Source organism: Anomaloglossus baeobatrachus, chromosome 5, assembly GCF_048569485.1.
Source record: "Anomaloglossus baeobatrachus isolate aAnoBae1 chromosome 5, aAnoBae1.hap1, whole genome shotgun sequence".
Classification (NCBI taxonomy): Eukaryota; Metazoa; Chordata; class Amphibia; order Anura; family Aromobatidae; genus Anomaloglossus; species Anomaloglossus baeobatrachus.
The window spans coordinates 315929196-315935879 of NC_134357.1; positions in this window are offsets into that span (position 1 = coordinate 315929196).

A 6684-nucleotide genomic window follows, 5' to 3' on the forward strand; every position below is an offset into this window, starting at 1 on the left:
ATTTGGTGATCTGAGTTGTTGGTCTGATCGAAGGAAATCAGGAAAAGGATTTATGTTTAAGAGACCCTTTAAAGATAGCAGTGGGTCCTCCCAGTGACTTTCTCATTTCCTCAAAAAAAGGGAGAGGATATCCTCAAACCGATGGACCCAAACCGTTTTGAAATCTGATCTCAGACTTAAGTTCCAAAAAGATTCACACAATAATAAACCTGAAAACCCTCAATACTTATAGAGAGCTTCAAATGGAGTCAGTGAGATCCACAGTGAAACATTTATTTACAGGTTGTCACATGGCAGTAGTATATCTGAAGAATGTGTATTATGATGTCCTGATAAGCATCAAGTTTCAAAAATTCCCCAGAGCAGCCCTGTATATGGAAGGGAAGATCAGACATTTCCAGTATACAACCCTTGCGTTGGTCTGGCAGTGGCACCGAGGGTCTTCACAAGAATATTGGAAGTGACAGCTCATCTAAGGAAAAAGGAAATTCTCATCATCCCGTATCTAGATGACTTCCTGGTTATCGGCAATTCTGCCCAACATTGTGCCGAATTTCTGCAGGAGGGCTTTTAGATTCAGAAGCTGAAGAATGTTGACTTCCAGAATCCAAACTAGAGAATCTCCAGGTGCAAATGGAACAGGGAACAAAAGTCACAAGATAGCTCCTCAGAGAGACAAATGTCCCTCCTGGGCTCCCTTACATCCAACTTGGCGGTTCATACCAGAGTCCTTCAGTGGGACCTCCTGGAGAATTATAAAGGCTTGGAGGTCATCTGGACAAGTATGTTACTCTCCAGCCCAACACCGTGGATTCCCTGCATTCGTGGCCAAATCCAGAGGACTTACGAAGAGGCGTGAATTGGAAGACCCAAGTATCAAAGGTGCTTACCACCAAAGCAACTTTAAAAGGTTGGGGGGCCCACTAAAGAGACTCATGTTTCCTCAAACACCAGGGAATTGCTTCCAGTAGAAAAAGTAGGGGTCAGTTCCTACCCTCCCTAACTGGCAATTATACAAAAGTCCTCTCTGACAATGAAGCAACGATAGCATATCTCTATCACCAGGGGGGGGGGTCTCTGTCCTGATCACTGATCAAAATAGTGAGCAGAGTTAGATCTAGCAGAGCATTATTTAAAATCCGTTTCAGCAGTTCATATACAAGGGAAAGAACTGTACGGCAGATTTACTCAGCCGCAGCAAGTTGAGGCAGGGAGAATGGGCCTTAAGTCAGTTTATTTTCAATCAAATACCAGAATTGTGGGGTGTCCCAGAGATTAGATCTTTTTTGCAACCTGCAAAAACACGAAAGTTCAACAGTCCTGTTCTCTAAATCCAAGGGAACGACCTCACTCTGTGGACGCCCTGCTGATCAAATGGAACTTTGGCCTTGCTTACACCTTCCGTCCCATAGCCCTCATTCCAGCAGTTCTGGAACTACCAGACCTTCTCACTCAGGGTCCAGCTCTTCTTCCCCTGACAGGCAGGCAGCATATAACAACATGGTTTTTGAAAGGTCACTTCTAAGTAACAGAGGGTTCTTTCCTGGTCTTATCACTACTCTTATGCAATTCAAGAAGCCAATTAAGACTCCAATCTACAGCAGAACTTGGATGAAATTCTTGTCATCCACAGGGCAAATCCAGATGACACAGCGCCAATTGCGTTAATCTTTGCATTTATCCAGAAGGGGTCAGAATGGAGTCTGTCAGTTAACCCACTAAGGGTTCAGGTGTCGGCCTTAGCAGCCTTGTATAATTGTGACCTAGCGGGAGATCACTGGATTCCGATTTATTAGGGCATGCTCTAGAGCTAGACCTAAGTGAGGTCTGACCTTTCCACCATGGGATCTTATTCTCATCCTGTCAGCCTTGACGAAGCACCGTTTGAGCCCTTAGAGTCCATATCTCTTAAGAATCTATTCTCAGAAGCAACTTTTTCTAAAAGCCTTAACATCAGCACGTAGGGTTAGTGACATCCAAGCCCTATCTTTAGTTCCTCCCTTTACTCAGGTTCTTGGGAATAAAGTGGTCTTGAGTCCTGACTTGGCTTACTTCCCGAAAGTAATTTCTAACTTTCATAGGTCTCAAGAGATTGTTCTGCCATCCTTTATGGTAATCCTAAAGATCAGGAGGAAGGTTGGCATTTCTTGATTGTTAGACGTTGCCTTATGGAATATCTCTGTCACCAGTGCCTGGAAAAGGGACAAGTCCCTGTTTGTGCTTTTCAGGGTAATAGGAAAGGGCTCTAGGCTTCTAGATCTACCTTAGCTAGGTGGATCATAGAAGCCATTTCTATCGCCTACTCAGCCAGTGGTAAGGAAGTGCCTGCAGGTCTGAAAGCTCTCTTGACAAGAGCAATGGCATCTTCCTGGGCCGAAAGATCGGAAGTCACTATCTAGCAGATCTGTACGGTGACCACGTGGTCTTCACCTTCCACTTTCTATAAGCACTATAGAATGGATTTATCATTTACTGGCCTCACTTTTAGAAGGGTTCTGCAAGCTGTGCTCCCTCCCTCGGTTCCCTTGTCTATGTAATTCTCTCTTGGTGCTGTCATGGGTGATGGAACAATACAAAATTACTTACCGGTAATGTGTTTTTTTTCTGAACCCTTGACAGCACCTTTACATTCCCTCCATGCACGTGGATGTGTTAATAGTACTTTGGTTCTTCACTTCTCTTCACATGGCTATATGTTGGTGGTGGTTTTGTGTTATAATAATGTTCCTTTTACAGAGGTCCTTTCATTCTCTGTAACCAAGTGATGAGGGGAGAGGTGCCGCCCATTTTTATCCTGTAGGTTTCCTGTCCTTGAAGGGCGGATATCCTCTCTCTTGTGCGGTCATGGATTCAGAAAAAAACACATTACCGGTAAGTAATTTCGGATTTTCTATTGCCCCTGCTCCGATCCGTCTCAGAAATTGGTGACCTGCCAGTTTGCTGCAGTATTTAATGGAATGCGCTGGAAGTCACAGATCAACGCATCTCTATGAGAGCTTCGTTTTGGCTCTGCTAGAGATATATTGGGAACTTGTGACGTAACTAACTTGCAGCCAGTCAGAAGTTACATCACAAGATGGCGCTGTGGGACCGGAGCAGCGTCCGTAAAAGGTGAAGCCGCTGGAAGGTGAGTATATGACAAAGGGTAGGGAACTTAGATTTAAAGCACCACTCCAGTGGTGAAAAACAACAACGCTGCAGTGGTGATTTAACATAGGACTAGCAGGGTTCCTGGGTGCTATAGACAAGAAGTTACATTTAGCATTACATGATTAGGAGAAGTCTCCTGCATACAAAAACAGATTAGAGAGATCTCAGATTGCAAAAGAGGTTTACATACAATCACTGAACAATGAGAAAAGATGGTTTTGAAATGTATTAAGATCGTGAACAGAGCATGTGAGCTTAACATGGGAGGAGAGTGGGACTGATGTGTGTGACGACATGGACTGTCAGTGCCTAGCATGGGTTAAGTTTCTTAAAATTCAGCCAGACAGGATGTTGTTTATAAACGGGGGATAAGCCCCTCATTGAGTCTAGTGTTAAGGTGGCTTTACACACTGCAACATCGCAAACGACATCGCTGTAACGTCACCAGTTTTGTGACGTAATAGCGACCTCCCCAGCGACAATGCAGTGTGTGAAACACATCAGCGACCTGGCCCCTGCTGTGAAGTTGCTGATCGCTACAAATCGTTCAGGACCATTCTTTGGTCCTTTGTTTCCCGCTGTGCAGCATGATTGCTAGAAAGTTTCAGTGTGTAAAGGGGACTTTACAGCGACTTCTTTAGCGACTTCCCTTTCAAAAAGCTGCTTTACAACGTCCCCAATGACTAGCTAGGTCGTTCTGCAGGTCCGGATCGCTGTTGCGTCGTTGGCCAGGTTTGCCTGTTTGACAGCTCACCAGTGACTCACCAGAGACTTTGTAGCGATCCCGGCCAGGTTGGGATCGCTGGTGGGATCGCTGAAAGTCTCAGTGTGTAAAGGGGCCTTTAAAGTTCTTGTTGACTCATGTAATTGCCTTGGCCAGTGAATCTCAGATACCCAGACAAATCAATTATGCGAACCTCCCATTCAGGGCCGGCTCCAGGTTTTTGTGGGCCCTGGGAGAAAGAGTCTCAGTGGGCCCCATCCACACATAGACATGCACAGATACAGGCATACGTACACATACATATTTAAAGAGAAATTCACAAAAACATATATAAATAGACAAATCTAGACACAGTGATATACACTGACATACATTACATAGATACACATCATACATGCACACACAGACACATATATTTTTATATATAATTCTAATATTGGTAAGCCGGCAATAGCTTCATTCACCTCCAACCAGCTCCTCCTGGGCATATGTCTGTGCCACGTTGATTGGTGGCAGTCACTAACAGACATAGTCGTACATAGAGCACACTAACACTGCTGTATATACATCACAAGAGAGTCTGGGGACATACAAATTACTGGGGGCATACATATTACTGGGGAAAGGGGTATACAGCAATGCGGGGCATACAGCTCTAGAGGGGGTAGTGGCTCTGAGGTTGGAGGGGGGGGGGGGGGGGGGAGACATACAGCTCTGGGGGGTATACATCTCTGAGGGGGTATAGTAGTATGCAGCCCCCATAATCCTTCAAATAGTGTTATGAAGCCCCCATCATCCTCCATATATTATGTAGCCCCCATGTAGCATTATTCAGCCCCCATATGGCACTATGCAACCCCCATATAACATTATGCTGCCCCCATATGGCACAATACAGGCCCAGATAGTATTAGGCACCCTCATGTAGTAAACAGCCCCTATATAGCACAGTACAGTGCCAGATAGCATTAGGCACCCTCATGTAGTGTACAGCCACCATATCATTTAATGCAGCTCTATGGTCGTCTGGCCACAATGATTACATACATACGTCTCCTCGTTCCCCCGCTGCTCCAGTCTCCTCAACGCGTCCAGTGCTGTCGCTCGCTCTGACCTCTTAGCAGGCGCGCAGTGATGACGTCACCACACCGCTGTTGAGCAGTCGAGCGCTGAGACACAGCGGGGAGAATGATAAGAGGGAGCGCGCCGCTCCATCTCATTATTGCTCTCAATTGTATCAGCATTCGGCAACTGCAATGCCGATACAATTGAAAGCGCGATCCTCGGTGGGGGGAGCCGATAACAGCGTGGGCACCGGGCTCCCCTGACTAGCTGTACGCCACTCCTGCCACCGCGAGTGGGACCCCCGGTAGACCAGGGCCCCGGCCTTTGACCGGGTTTGCCGGGTGCAGATGCCGGCCCGGCTCCCATTGTAACACTATGTGTATTGCTAGATGCGATGTAAGATAAGCTGTCCCTCCCTCGTCTCTGCCAGAGACCATTACTACTAGGGATATTTTGTATATGGCTTGAAATCTAGCCATTAAGAGCACAGTCTTATCCACCAATCGTGAAGACCCCAATGGTCTGAATGGAGAGCTCAGGGGTATAAGGAGGACTGTCCATTGCCCGGGAAGACTCTTGCTACTTGATACCAATCTAGGATCTGCGGACCGAGTGGCAAGCCATAACTGAACCTGGATTATAAAATACTACATGGACTTTAGCTGTATCCTGGTAGAGTATTAGTTTTTGGCCTGGGCAATGTACACACTGCAGCCCATCTTTGCTGTAATACTTAATTTTTGGAGGATATTTATTCCTCTTTTTGTTGCTATTTTTATATTTAGTGGAGGAACCTACAAGCACGAGGTCCCGTGACGAGGGTTGTAGGCTTCCGTTTTATGGCCATAAATACCAACTAAAACCTCTTTTTTGTACAGGATACAGCCAGGCCCCTTTCCGTTAGGCCTTGCATTTTAGAGTTTCTGTCCCTGCATGATATACAGGTGGGGTACGGCTTGGCAGCCTGCCTGATCTAATAGTATGGGTGTCACCTAATAGGTTGCAGGATTGTGACTGTGTTATCTGCATGTGTGAACAGTGCTCTATGCAAGCCACTAGTGTGCAGTTTTACCATCCAGCAATCGCCCCCTCCATTCCATGGAGGTGTGTGTGTGATTTGCTCCTCCTGCACCTGTGATGCCTCCACTTAGTGGGGGTTTAGCTGTATCCTGGTATTAGTTTTTTTTCTTGCTTCATTTATCCCGGAATCCGGCCCGCTGACTGTCCGTGCACTGATCTCTAAAACCGGCCACAACAAATATAGAGGTGAGCTGATCCTAAAAATTTTCTTTGCTTTATTAGTTTTTGGCTTGGGCGATGTACACACTGCAGCCCATCTTTGCTGTAAGTAATACTTAATTTTTGGAGGATATTTATTCCTCTTTTTGTTGCTATTTTTATACTACATGGACTTCAGCATCGAATGCAAGGATTCGGCTGAGATATAAAGGACTACCTAAGGAAGGAATCCAGCTTGGGACAATCTCATCACCTGACTACAGGCTTTGTGGCCCTCAGCCAGCTTCCTAAATTTGGCGTTATTCCATTCTCAGTGGGTGCCCGCCGAAAGCAGGGTGCTGCTGGTTTGGAGTAAGTAGCCCTGGACGCTCTGAGGCACGGACATTCTAAATCCCTGGTGAACCAGCAGAAGGGTGAGAAACGGTTGCCGGTTACATTCTGTGGTTTTGCTGGGTATGTGTTACATTCTGTGTTGTCTGTGTAGTATTCTGCCCACGGTTAAGGAG